Genomic DNA, 15018 nt, shown 5'->3' on the forward strand with positions numbered 1-15018 from the left:
CCTGAGATAAAAGCAGCTTCTTCCCTTCGCTACTCACTAGCCCCTTTGCCTTCCTTCTATAGGAAGCATCTGGATCTGACTGCTTGATAAGCTTCAGTTATCTTTCTGGCTCTAACAATTAACTCTTCTCTACCAGGCATCTTAAATTTGCCAAGACCCCTAGAAGGGGACGGGATTTTAAATTTAATGTCTTTAGGCTGCCCCAGCCCAATGTTCAAAGGTTCTAAGTTTGGAAACAAAAGTTTTGCTTCCCATCACAAAGGAGAATTTCGACTTTTTGATCAGTTGCTAGAGCTGACGATAACAGAAATACTCAAGCATGGGGGTGAGCTGTTTACAGAGGTTACATGAAATTATGTTTATCAGCCAAGTCATGATTGGGGGGGAGGCTGAAATGTAGATTCCTAGGATTTTCAGGCATACATAAAATTGCTGTCTCTTCAAATATATGCTCTCAAATGCGTTTCTAAGAACTTTTCTCTCGTTCATATAAAAATACACTTTGAATGACAGGGGATTCATAAGAACATCACTTAAGCAGATACCAAAAAATTTCTCAAAAGAAGATTTCTGGGTTTTAACGTTCCCATGGTTTTGTATGTATTCTACTATTTTGCTGTCTCTGGATGATATTAGATTATTACTCCAAAAATATATGAGAAAAGCACCTCAAATAATTTGTAGTTGACAATGAAATATAATTTTACTGAAATATATCATGGCAACCTGGTAATTGAATCTTCTAAAATATGATTCTTCTGCATGTCAGTAAGAAGAACTGATGAGAAAACCAGAAAAGACTGACTTATATCTGCAGTTCAAATTCATGAAACTTGGACGAGTTTCAGCGAAAACTACTGCAATAGCCTCAGACCAGAGGCCTCACATACCCTCAGACCAGAGGTCTGAAAGGGTTGGCAAAGGTATGTGAGATAGCTGCAGGCTGTGTTACTGAGAATGATTACACACTAAGCCATTTAAAATTTGTGTTAATATTGACCAATAATTGTAATTCCAACCTCATTGCTCTTGGCACACAATAAAGAACATAAAATACTATAATAACGTGCTGTTTTCAGACGTGCTGATGTGCAGCTCAATTTTGAATTTGCTGAGGCTGGTACAGTTGGCACTATTGTTTCTCAGCTAAAGGGTAGATTGAAAGGAGAAACAAATCACCTTGCTAGTCTTATGTCTAGGGTGATTTCTATCTTAGTTTACTGACAGAATCAGGTGGTCTACCTTAAACATAACAACGCAGTCACAGTATCGCAAAATCAAAAGATTTTGATTTCCTTTCTGATGGAGCTTCCCATCCTGATGGATAACGGACAGATAACCAAAACAGAAGATATCCCAGCACCAGTCACTAGAGCAGTCCTAAAGAACATGACCGTGGAAGAGATCCTGCTCTTAGATACACAATTTAGCAGGACACTTCAGCCAATGTTTAGCTCTAAGCACAGCTTTACATCCTTCCCTAAAGGCAGCAAAGCCTTTAAGCATATCTCTGTGTTTAAATATGTTCCTGAATCAGAGCCACAGCCAACTATCAGAAAGCATCTGTTCTTTGATGCTGCCTCAACCCTGTCTAGCTCCCAAATTTTCTGTTTAACATAGGAAATTTAAGTGTATGCCAAGACTTGTTTTCTGGAGTTATTTGTTACCAGGCTGCAGATGGCTAATGCTGCAATTCGTAATTCATACGAGCAACATTCCAGCCATTGTGTTTCTTAAACTGTATGCTCTTTAGATCAGGAATATATGATTGTTACTTAGGCCAAGAGAGCTTTGATCCTGATTGGGGCTGGAGAAAACTCCTATAGACTGAAAAGTAAATAGTAATAGGAAAAAAGACATTTGTGCTACTAGTATGCTATTATGGTATGTGTGTTGACAACCTATTCATCAAGAAATCCTAAGAACACTTGGGAACTCGACAAGTCTGGGGGTCTCAGTTACATAAATAATGTCAACTAAATGAAACTGTTTATTTTAATTTAATTATAAAAAGACATCAAAGGTGATGAAAAGAATTCTGAGGGGCAAATTTCTGAGACTGTAATGATGGATTAAAGATACAGGGTCAGACTGGCAGATGATATAAATTGTTGTTGAAGTCAATGGAGCTATGACAATTTCCTCTGCTGAGAATTTGTCCCATATATTATAAGTTCCTGATTATAAGATGAAAAGAAGTAGAAGAACTATTAGGTTTAGTTTTAAATTGAAGCAGCCAATGTTATGATATTCTTGGTATGGATCAAGTAGCTGTCCTCCATACAGACCTTTTTATATCTTAAAAATTTTATGCATTATATGCAGATAAGTATTGCCAGAAGCACTTTCTATTACCAGATACTACTGTAACGAAAGATAGGGATAGAATTTGGAAGGAGACATTCATCATATTTCTTTCTTGAATTAGTTAATAAAAATTCTTTTAATGTGGCACTGAATACCAAGAGGGCTAAGCTTTTACATTAGCAGTATTGGTACTTTATATCAGGACCTGTTTAAGAAAAGGCATTATTTCTCTTCGTAATTATTTCCTATTAATATTGCTAATAACATTGTACAGCATTTTAACAGAACTCTCCTTGATCAATTTTAAAAGTAGGAATGAAACTGCAGGCTGAAGTCGTTCTTTATAGCTAGCTCTCATTTGAAGTGGAAATGAGGGATTTTCTCTGACCTCATTCTCTTTGTTCTTGTGGTGGTGGATAGTCACTTCTGGGGAGCGCATGAAATACAGTCATTGCTTTTGGCCCAATACCGCTATCTTTACATTGATAGTATTCATTTGCACAATTAATTACACTGAAGTGCTGGGATTTCTAACAGAAATAAGGTGACAATGAAAGGCTAGGAGAATTAAGCCCTGCTGAGCTTTCAAGTAGCAAGAAGTCTAAGTCCCTGAGCTTACTCAAGAAAGCCTTTCGAACATGCTTAAGCCCCATTAAACTCAGTTGCTAGCCGTAGTCCCTTTCTTTCGGAAGCTGTAACGTTTTGAAGTTTAAACCAAAATCTTAACTGTAAGATTTAGGAGCCATATGAGTAGCAAAGACACAGCTGAAGCAGCCCCGTATCTAAAGCAGCAAAGAAATAGTTTTGTCCTGTGTATGTCTTTCCCTGAAATTGGTAAGATACGTTGGGAAATTACAGAAGTGCAGGTAACCAGACTTTTAAAAGGATTCCTGTAGTTCAGGAGGCCAAAGAAGCTCTGTAAGACATTTCCTTTTAGCACTTTTTTTTTTTAAAACTTAATTTGACAGAAGTTACAAGTAGAAATATGCATGCTGGTCTTTGCACATAGCTAAAACTATTGAACTTTTTAGGGTTATCCAACTCAAAGTCTTGAGAAACAAGCCAGAGCAGCAACAACTCACATTTCTGTACTTTCCTATTAATTATTCCTTCATTACTAATAATTAATTTGTGCAATAATTTAGCTTTAGCCACATCTCCTTGTAGCCCGATTAATTATCCTATTTCCGTATCTGTATTTTTTAAGAGAGTATGTAGCTACCATAAACAACACTGATGATATGAGTGGTCCAAATTATGTACATTGTCCTTTACTATATATGATCCATGGTGTTCTGGAGATAAAACTGGAGTTGAGCTGTTTACATTAACAAGAAACAAACTACTCAGGAAAATCTCCTATTTAAAGCAGTAGGAGTATTGCCCAAGTAATGACTTTTATTTCAAATTTAAACTTAAATTCTCCCTTGAGCTGCTCTTATATATACTGCTGGCACCATAGGTATTTTCAGTGTTCCATGTAATCCTCGCTTTCTAGTTTGTAGTAGTATAGCAGTGGCTGAATGTGTTAGCCACTCAGTCAGTCAATTGTTCTCAACACAGTCTAGCTAATTAAAATTTCTTACTAACACATTGCTCATTATCTAATCCAAATGAGAACTGGTGGGAACATTTGTGATATTTTAAAATTAATATATCAATAACAAACAATGCAATTGCCATACATTACTTCTAACATATCTTTAAGCCGTTACCGTATGTCAGTGAGCTTATCAAGTTCATCTTGTTCAACTAATGTTGATTATTAACTGTGATCGTTGGTACAAAATTAAAAGTGTCATTATAAAAGCCTATAATTTCTTTGTATTACAGAATTATACATGTTACCATATTAATAATAATTGCTTGCTAATGCATCAATTCTTTATTTTCAGAGATAAGGGAGCAAGCAGGCCCTTATTTTCAAGGTGTTAATGACTACATTTAAGTAGAAAAGGAAGCTTTAAACACATGGTTATTTATTTTACTTTTTCACAGGAAAGAAAAACTACATTAAGATATTAATGTTGAAAAAGCATAACTCAATATTGGGAAATACCATAAATAAAGCTGTCTAATCTTAACTCAGGGTTCTTTTCTATAGGCATTATAATAAAGTCTTTAATTATATGAACCTAACCTGCATTTTTATGTTCAGACAGTGAACAAGATGGCCAATGCCTAGAAATTAGTTGTGGATGTCCGCTTAGTCATATTATCTTGAAGACCTTCATCTTCCTTTTTCAGATATTGGAAGCTATAAAATTAATAAATGTGGGACTCAAGAGACCTAAAAGGCCGAACTAGTTAAAATTATTGGGTAGAATTGCTTGCACGAAAATTGTTTATTTGACAAAAAATGTTTCTTTTAAGGTCATTAACTTTATGGAAGACTTGGATAGTAAATTCAGAGAGTACTTCTTCGTTCTGATGTAGTTGAAATCTTTTGTTCTGAGCTGCTCAGCAATACATCATGCAACTTTATAATTCCAGTTTTATACCAAGACTGAAACAGCAATCTGTTTTTCAATGGGCTTTATTCCTACAGTTAAGGCAATGTAACGCCAACTTAGAAAATGTATTTTATATCATCATCTGTCACAAGATTACCTTATGATTCAAAGCAAGTCATTTAAACCAGACTTTTGAGAGGAAAGATGTTCCTCATTTTCTGAGTGCTTATCTTGTCACAGCAAAGTTTTCATTTGCAAAAATGCAGCATAGTCACAGCTTCAACTGAGACTAATAGAAGTTGGGCTGTGAAAAAAATAAAGCAATAGCCTATGAAAATATGTATGTAGATAATTCAAATTGGGCAAAGGCAATCTTAAATCTGGCTTTTTCTAAAGTCTGAGTTTTCTAAATGCAGTTATACTTAACAAATCGGTTTTATTTAAAAACAAATAAAATATAAAATGCAAATGTCCTCATTTTGAACCGTTGGAAAACAACATCAAAAAACAGTTGGAATGCCAGCAATCAAGGGACAATTACGTTCAAATTACTGTTCATGTCTGAATGGTTTATGGCTAATTCCTAGGAGGAAAATCAGTCTCCGGTGATTTGCCTGAGGTTTAGGGAGTGCATATGATAGTGTTCAGAACTTTCCACCCATTTTATGTACTAAGCTTGTCTTTTCTGCTGTGACAGTCCATCCAATACCAGTCACATCCCGTATCAAAAGTAAAAATACCAGATCAAACTAGTATCCTCCTGTTGCACTTCCTGCCTCCAGGATTAAGTAAATACTTAATAATTCTGAGGGATGTGAAAACACCAAAGCTGAAAAAGTGGGTAAGATACTGCTAAGTTTAAGCTTGAAACCTGTATTTAGTCATCTAGGTAAGAGAACCACATAGGGGCACCTCTTTCTGAGCTGGAAGTGATTATTGTTTGCCTCGCTTATTCCTCTAACCCATTCTAGATATACATTTTAAGGTGGGATAAATTGTGCAGTGAGGGTTCTGCTCCCCCTTCACTGCCTGCAGAGGAAATCTAGATGACTAGTTTAGATTAGTTGCCTAACCTGTGAACACCAAAATAACATGATGTGAACATCAGCAAGCTCGCGTTAGCATCTGTCTAGGAGTGGAGGGATAAAGAAGGAATTTCTTCCTACACAGAATGAGTAACATGTGATTTCCTGTATCATTTTGGCATAGGAAATTGTTGAAATTATTCAACAATCAATTTGCATTTCTTCCTGTGAATAGTACTTTTAGGGCATTCCGGCATTTTATCGCAGTGCAAATCTCCAGAGTGTTCTTTTGTCTCTGATTTTCCCCAGGATTTGGGATTTTCCCCATTTTTCCTGTTCTCCTACAGCCCTAGTAGTTTACCCACTTGTTATATTGCAATGAGAGAGGTGGAGATAGAGGCCATGTTACTGATGCCTGCTCACATGATTTAACAGAGATGAGGGAAGAGGAGTATCTCTCTCTCTGTAACCTGTCCCTTTAAAAAATAATAACAATCTGATCATCTTTACTAAATTACAGGACTTTTAACCAGTGTTTCCAACTATTTTGCTGTGCAGGTTTGCTCCTTCAACACTGAAGTGAGCTGAAACAGTGACTTACAGCCTACTCACTTCCTACCTGAAAGTACCATTTTTCAACAATCTTGTCAGCCAAGATTAAAAGGCAAAAAAAAAAAAAGGTCATTAATAGAATGATCGCTTTCTAACTTTGTTCTTACCTGTTGTCGATTACTTTGAGACCTTAGTACACCTCTTTTTTTCAGCAACAAAGTAGTAAAATCTTTGTGGATAAGATACGATTTTTTTTTTTCTTTTTTTTTTTTTTCTTCTTTTGCAGCTCTACAGTTTACCCAGTAGCTGTAGGTGCTTTTTGCCTGGAAGCAACATCCACAGTCCAATTCACGTCCTGTTGTCCCACAAGTTCTAGTTCTCTGCCCTGAGCACTTCTGGTACTCCTTTTCTGTATGGGGAATAGACAGTAAATAGTTACGTTTCTCCCACTCAAAGCCCCGAAAAAAGGAAGAAACAACCTGATGTGGACTCGATGCCCACGGAACGATAAACAACAGGTTTTCTTGAAGTAGCCTTGAATATCTGTGGCTACATTTTGGCATGCTCTTTCAAAAATGGTCTACAGCATTTTAAATTCCTTCCTGTTAGCTGGGCCCTATGAAGTGTTTTGGTTCATTTTTCTCCCCTCTCTGATACACAAGGGTTTATGAGAAAAAATAGAGAGAAAAGAGTAGTTCTTTTAAGAGTTTTCTGTACAGTAACAGTAATCAGCCATTATATGAGACCATACGTTTTCCTTCTCCTTTATGTCTATAAAGATTTCTCATCGTAATTAACTGACAACAGCAATAATTAAACCAACAAACACACACACTCTTCTACCAAAGTAACATTCCTGATGAATTGTGTCGATAGGGTTTTTTTCTTATTGCTCACCATGTGTCTGAGTGGCCAGCACCAAGCAATTAAAAGAGATAGCCGTATGAACTACATACTGCATGTTACAGCAAAAAAGGTTGGCAATCTGAGCCTGGATTTCCAGTGCTCTTTGACGCCTGCCATGAAAATAATTTATGCAAATAAGTAGCACACAAGCAGTAAACATGATCAGCAGGAACTCATCTTTCTGCTTTTATTCATATAAAAGACTGTTCCTCTATTTCAGTTGTCTGTCGGTATTTGTTTTTGTTATCACCATCCACTGTTCAAAAATTATGTGATAAAGTACCCGTTTCCTGCAAAACCAGGCTAGTGGGGCAGCTAAACAGCATTCTACCAGTTACTGTTTCACAGAAAATGACGGGATGAATTAAAGGGCTTTCATATTACACGCTTGATAGCAGGGACACTGAAATTCAGCTCGATTATCTGATAGCTATGGAAATCTCCATAAGTCAAAAGACAAGAACAACGTGAAGAGAACTTTTTTGTTGCAATAGGCTTTTCCGTGATGGTTAAGCTACCCACCTTCAAGCTGTCTCACAAAGCCTGGGCCTCTGGTTTCTTGTTTCAACTCAATCCTGGAGCTCTTAGCTTTCCGGGGGGGGCTGAAGGTTGGTTATGTGTGAAGCAGTCATGCTCTAATTCCTGGAAGAAATGGAGAAAACATAGTATGAGATGGCTGATCGATGACAAGTAAATACGATAGAGGAACTGCTTTAACATTATATTTACATATATAGATATGAAAATAAATAAAAGTGTGAAGAATGAAAGTAAACCTCTCGCGCTGATATAGCCAAGTCTTTTACTTTCCTTACCAGCTTCACGTGGAAGTGATTGACTTCTGCTGGGTTAGTTTTCTGATAGTTTGGTGGGCTGACTCAGAGGCTCAGCTGTGTAGTCCAGCTAGTTTGAGGGAAGAAGACAGCTCAGGGTAGAGCTGAAAGCAGGAACAGAAAAAAAACGGGGAGTAAAGGAAGTGGGACAATAGGATTTTTCCCTTTTACCAGAAGTGCTGTTGGAGCAGATCAGCTTTCCTGTCAGACTAAAATTAAGAAAACGTGTTACCTGAAAGGTGCGAAGAACTCACCTTAAAGCCAAATGGAAGATAACTATGTGTTTCACTGATTCAGTTGTCAGCCTCTGCCTTCTGAGACAATAGCTCTTTTCTTAAGCTTTGCACGTCAGTGTTAAAAACCCTTTTTTGCTTTTGCCACAAGGTTTGCCAGGAGTTGAGAAACATCTTAGCAGTAAATTCACTGAAGGCTTTTATTTTGTTCACACCGGTGGTGCTGAACCCTGGAATAAGGGCATTGGTCCCTGGGAACGTTCCTGCTTCTGCTCTGCGAAGCTGCACAGGCACGTCTGGAGGTCGGTAACACGAGGTACTGACTAAAACCAGAGTCAGAGTTAGCACACGCATAAATTCCTTGGTTGCCATCAGGGCAATGACGAGAAGACACGAGACTCGCATGAACTCTTCAGAACTGTGTCAGTGATGGTACAAACACCGCGGATAGCCTTACAGTATAAGGAGAGGTGTATTGGAGGAAGATCATGTAAGTGGTGGAGAAGAGGTCATGAAATTCAAAGGAAATGGGTCAAGGGTTTTGAATAAAATTGGGGTAAATATTAGTTGGTGTGTATGACGTGAACTGAAAAGGAAGGTAGGTTTTTTGAGGTGCAGTAATATTTTTTGTGTGCAGTATTTCTTGATGAGGAGCTGCAGATATATTTAAATTTTGCCATTTACTGGAAAACACATAAGGAAGGACAGAGCAATATCAGCATCCACGTTTTTTTTCCAGAGCAAATGCTTTCTCAGCAGTATGAACCATCACTTTCATGCCCTCAGAGAGGCAAATTTAATCCAGTGTTCTGAGACTGCTTGTTTTCTGACATTGTGTTTATAGTGAATGCAAGTGATTATTAAGAAAACTGATTAATCAATTGGCACAAGTTTACGGGAAGACTCATTTAACTTGGCACTCTGGGGATGCTGTACTGTAGCTCTGTTGCATGTTTCAGAGCTCAGGGAGCAATATACCCACCAAAGAAGAGAATGAAGCAGTTTGCTCACTTGTGTCCACAGCAAAATAACTTTATTAAGAATAATTAATAGGACTTCAAAAATAATAATCTTAAAATAACAGTTTCCAGCCATAGAAGTCATTAATTTTCTACTAAGTGAGGAGAATGTGTGGCAAAAAGCCTGACACGTTATTACATTCCTCCAGCATTGTGGTTTCCATCATTTCTTTGAAATCCATACCTTTCATGTACAGTTCATTAACACTGATCAAAGCACGTGTCTTTCTAATAAAGTCAATTTTTCCTCATAATCTTTTGTAGATGTTTCACTTCATGTAATATTTTGGATGTTCTTTATCCTGAAGTCTCATTTTTAATGTGTGGCTGTGGTCAGAGAAGTGACAGTATATAAATGACATCTTGGTTTACTATATTTATTCTCTCTCAATGACGCCCATAGCAAGTTTCTCACTTTACAAGTCAAAACAAGATTTTGGTAACTGCCAATACTGTACTTTCAAACTGGTGCCTGGAAAATCAGCTGTTTGTCTCACTGCAATGTCTGTGCTAAAACATAGCATTTCTTCATGCCATATAAGATTGACTTTCAAAAGTAAAGTAATTTCTAAACTTGCAATCAAGATATTGCATGTACAAATCTCAGTAATGACTGAAGAGTTGCACCTCTCACTAAGCAGCAAGGTGTATTGTGGTCTGAATTTTATATAGGAATATCTGCTTTGCACATTGGAAAGACTGAAACCTGGCTGTTTAGCCCCTACGACTGGCTCTGATTAATTTCTGACTCCTGATGAAGGTGGTAGTTAAGTACATCCACATCTTTTATTGGGGGGATTTCGGTGGGGTTTGAGGATATGATGAATATCCTGAAGCAACATCTCTAGTAATGGAAAGTAAAAAAAAAAAAAACCAAACTTGAACTGGGTAAAATGAGGTCAAAAGTGACAGCAGAATCAGCAGACAACACTCTGGAGGTTAAGTGCATGATGATAAAGAAAAATATTAGGAAAAAATAAAGACAACTGAAAAACATGCAGTCAAATCAGTACTCCTGCTCCGCCCAAAATTTCTTTGCTAAGTCTAGTTTTGTTACCTTCTCTGGTAGGGAATGATCTTGATCTCCTCATTCCACAGATTTTCTCTTGATTGCACCAGTACCGCTGGTAAGTGTAGCACTCCAGCTCTGCACTAGAAAAGATAAGCATAGGCTTGATTCCTTCTCACTTTTGTTATTTAAAAATATCTAAAGTTTCATCATTAAGATAGAGGAAAAAACCCTTTCCAGGCAGAGACTGAAAAACAAAACAAATTTTGTGACTGCAAAATTCAATAATTATTTACTAGAGGTAGAAGAACAATGCATTCATTTTGAAATGGCAACATTTGCTGATATAGGTAACTATAAGTAATTTCTCGGTGCTTGCTGAAGAATCTGTTTTTATTTTTTCAGGAGGGCTCTTTTTGTTATGCTTTACATACATTAACAGCAGCCTTAGTAGGGAATCAACAGTTTTATGTCTACTAATAAACTTCCCAGTTCCAGATTATTATTTTGTTGTTAAACTATACACCATATCATTGAAAGGCATTACAGAGGTTTCTCTGCTACTTCTCTTTAATGTTGTTGTAAATAATGGTGTGTATATGTCAGTTTAGGGTGAAGCTTAAATCCTCTGCTTTGTCAGTGATAAAAACAGATAGAGATTTCTTGAGAGGTTGTTTAACATTAATGTTTCCACCTACTTCACCTTTAAAATTGTGCACTTGTGAAAAAGTATGATAAAAAGAGAGTTATTTTGGTATGCTGTGAGGTACATTAACTCATGGAAGAGCTTGTAATATTTAAAATGTAGAATGCACAAAATGTATATATAATCTATAGACATATTTATATGACTAAAGAATTGTTATAAGACTGTAGATATGAAGAACAACAAAGACAGATGCAATAGGAGGATGTATTCAATAGCACTAATTATGTAAGGGCTGAAAATATTTCATATTCCCCTGTTTTACCGTGCTAATAACCTTCTAAATGTTTATCATAAAGATTTTCCATGCATGTTTTCTGCCTGAAGAGGTGTGTTATTAATTATTATTACCATTTACTTGAAAAAAAACCAACAAAGGTCTTCTGTGAGGTTAAGTGTGAAAAAACATAGCCTCCATCCTTTAAAAGAAAACATTAATCCCATTTTCAAATCAGGTTTCAAAACATGGCTGAAATTTGAGACTTTATAACTGGGATGAACGTAATCTTATTTGTAGAAGTTAGGGATGGGAAATAGCAGGTCAACCAGATCAGCATAGTGATTCCAGAAGCACATATAAGTTGGGCTAGCACATTTTTAGGTTTTTGGAGACTGACAAAGCAGTATTCAACCAGCCATCATCCCAACACTATGGGATTCTTCCACCCCTGGTCATCTCTTGAGAAGGAGCTCTTGAATCCTTCGTATAGACAGCTGGATGCCTCACGTGAGGAATTTACTTCTCTTTCTTGTGCCATTCCCCTTAAATTCAAGGGGATGGAGGCAGAATAGCCCAGACTTCAAAATTAGAGCTATCATGGTATCTACATATCCGGGCACTTGATTTGTGCCTCCAGAAACTGGTAGAGTTTTCCTGTAGCTGTATCATGACTTTTAGTTTGTTGACAGACCAATCTGTTGTAACAAATGGTGGTGACACTTCAGAGGACTGGGCAGCTTTCTTCTTTCCATCAGTGACTCCCTGCACGGTCAAGCAAGAGCAATATCGTGCTCTGCTGGAAGCCCATTTTAGGTTTCCTGCACTGGAAGAAGGTTCACACATACTGATCTTCCAGCAAAAATGGAAATATGAAAAACAGACTGATCAGCTCTCTATGACTGAAAAGCTTGCAGTACAGTCAGAAAAAGGAAAATACCACAGGCTGAGTTTTTAAAACTGTGTTTCTATTTTCTCTGTTTCTGATGCAATGACACATACAGTTCTTGACAGCACATTAATCCAATATACAGCAGGATGCTTTCCTTTTTTTTTTTTTTTTTTTTTCCTTCTGAATTTGGTATGCAACTTGGCCTCCTATGTCTAGCATGGGAGAAATCCACACCAGAAGATGATTTTTGCAGGTGAGGCAGTGAATTCCCAATGTCAGAAGCAGTAAACTGTGCAAACTCAAGTCAAAGAAAGGCAGAATTGCTCACTGGATAGGACAGATGGCTTGTGGGTACTGGCTGTCCCTGATCTGCAGGACGCATTTTTTTGAAATCACAGTACCTCTTCATAACCTGGGTTCTACTTGGTTTTAGTTTTTTAGGTCACCTGCCACATGGCGGGGGCGGGGGGGAGTCAGAAAAATGTCCCTTGAAAAGTACCAGGTAGATGCCTGAAAGCTTTTTAACATGGGAAGGATAGAGTCCAGGCTCATTAATGCTTTTATAAGTCTATATTCACTTCAGTAAAGCCAATGTTATTCTATATCACACAACGGCTATGTCCAAACAAATATTTAGATGATAAAAAGACCTCACACTTTAGAAAATAATCAGTCTCTTGGAGATCCTGACAGTGCATGTAATGTAAAAACACCAATTTCACTGAGAACTTAGAAGGGCTCCCAGGATGTGGTAGATGATTCTGCCTTCCAGTTTTCCCCAGGGTGGAAGCCTGTCCTTCTTGATGTATGACACAGACTAGGAGCTTTCAGTAGTGCCTACTCAACACAGAAATGACAGATGTAAGTTTTAACCTCGAGATCATAAAAACCAAGAGAGAAACGTAGTTGCATGCAGAACCTCATTCGCAAATCCTGCCCTGAAAACAGAGATGTAAAGAAGAGTCCCAGCCCTATCAGCAGCACCTTGACCAGTAGGCCACATCATCAGGCAGAAGAAAAGAAACTCTACTTCTGGCACCTGCTGGGCTTTTCTATTGTTATTCCTTCCCGAGACCCAGGAGGCCCAGTCAGAGCGCTGAAGCCCAAGTGTACTTCAACGCAAAGTACACCAGACATACCCACATCTCCTTCTCACGCCGTTTGTAGGAAGAGTTGGGAAAAGAAGCGAACGTGAATTTCATTACTAGTCCAGCTGGCTTGTAGAGAAATAAATACAATTTGATACCCCATTTTAATAATATTCAGAAATGTGCAGACGAACGCTGAAAAGTAAAGTAAGGGTATCAGGATTTATTTTCAGCCTTTCTGTTCAATATATTGTGTGCCATCACACATTATCTTTTATTATACACACAAGTCTCTTTAGAACACTGTTTCTATATTTCTTGCAAATGGGAGACAGCTCCTTCTAGGTTATTATTTTATTGATATAGTGCCATAAGTGCACGCAGCAAATGTCCATAAAGTGTTGTTTCAATAGATCTTTTTTACTGTGGGCTTTTTCTCAGGTGGTTTCCTCAATTCATGCTTACCTAATCATATTTCCTCTGATCGCAGGCCTTTGATAATCAAGGCACTAAGTACTATGTGTTTAACTTGTGTCTTTTTTTCTTGAAAAATACCTCTTTCAAGATGCCTTGAGGAAAAATAAGTGTTCATTCCTCTGCTGCATTGCTATTTATTGAAGCCTGACCCACTGAGTTCAATCAAAGTCTGTCCACAGTCTTTATAAGAAATCCAAGGAGGAACCCTTAGGAGAAGAGAAGTGTTGCTTTTGGCAGAATCCTTTGTGCTCTCCAATATTTTATGAAGGAAGATAAACAGGCTCATGAGAAGGACAATGTACTTTGGCATTCCACATATTACAGTCCCGTCAGACCGAATATAAGCTACTTGTTGAGTCCTTATACAATGTGGTTTCATAACCACGATGATCTAAATACTTGACCCATCAGGCAATAAAAGCAGTCTCTTGCAGTGACAGGACTGTTAAAGCAGCATCATGACATAAGCAAAAGCAATTGCAGTTTCCAGAGCTACCATGTATAGCTCAATAACCTAAAGCCTTCAGGCTGTGGAGGAGGACCAGAAGGTAGGTCAGAAAGCATCTGTCAATAATTTAAGTAAGAGAGCAGCACAAAAGAAAGCACAGAACAATTCAAACTATGTGAGAAGGAATGAATAGAATTCATATTAATTACAGACCATTACAAATTAATTAAGAAGTTTCTATAATAAGAATACGAATAGGTATTAAACATGCTAATTAACTTACCATTAAAAGGGTTTTGGGGCAGGTCAGTGGATTTCTAGCATATGAGACTGATTCTTTGTTTCCTCCAGAAACAAAGTTTATATTCTATCATGCTGTCAATATAATTTTGTTCACATGCACATCAGTCTGTTTGTTGTCTCAGAATTTGATATAAAGGTTAAAGTCCTAAAGATAATTAAGCTTCTACAAAACTCGGGGAAAATAGCCGGCCTGCCAAAGAAAAGTTTCATAAGATCCCCAACTCAGGTTACAACTTTCACTTACACCTTACTGAACACACAAAATCCATGCAGGGCAGAGCACATCTAAGTGGCTCAAATACAGAAAATTTTCAATTGGAAATCACCAGGCTTGAGACACCTAAGCCAGTCAAGAAAAAGGCACAAACCCATAGTCCTTCCTCACAGAACTACATGTTTAATCTACTTCCCCCGTGGCCTTTGCCTTTGTAATCTAGTCTTAAAAACACAACTTTCAGCATCTGAGAAAGACGAACCATAGATAATGGTAGAAGTTGTATTTCTGAAGCACCATTTTCTGTAAGTAGCAACATGCAGAAAATACTCCTTG

At 37.5% G+C, this 15018-nt stretch overlaps 1 long non-coding RNA gene across 2 annotated transcripts; it reads right to left on the reverse strand.

Moving 5' to 3' along the window:
• Positions 1–6619: 6619 nt before the first annotated feature.
• On the reverse strand, positions 6620–10480 carry LOC115346802. 2 transcript variants are annotated; one of them, XR_003925263.1, is made up of 5 exons: positions 10386–10480; positions 8331–8591; positions 8059–8180; positions 7766–7885; positions 6620–6746 (listed from the first exon to the last, which is right to left on the reverse strand). It is a non-coding gene; the product is annotated as an uncharacterized LOC115346802 (long non-coding RNA). The 2 variants fall into 2 exon arrangements; XR_003925261.1 differs by having other exon boundaries at positions 8331–8632; positions 10386–10475.
• Positions 10481–15018: the final 4538 nt, after the last annotated feature.

This window comes from Aquila chrysaetos, chromosome 1, assembly GCF_900496995.4.
Source record: "Aquila chrysaetos chrysaetos chromosome 1, bAquChr1.4, whole genome shotgun sequence".
In the NCBI taxonomy this organism is placed as follows: domain Eukaryota; kingdom Metazoa; phylum Chordata; class Aves; order Accipitriformes; family Accipitridae; genus Aquila; species Aquila chrysaetos.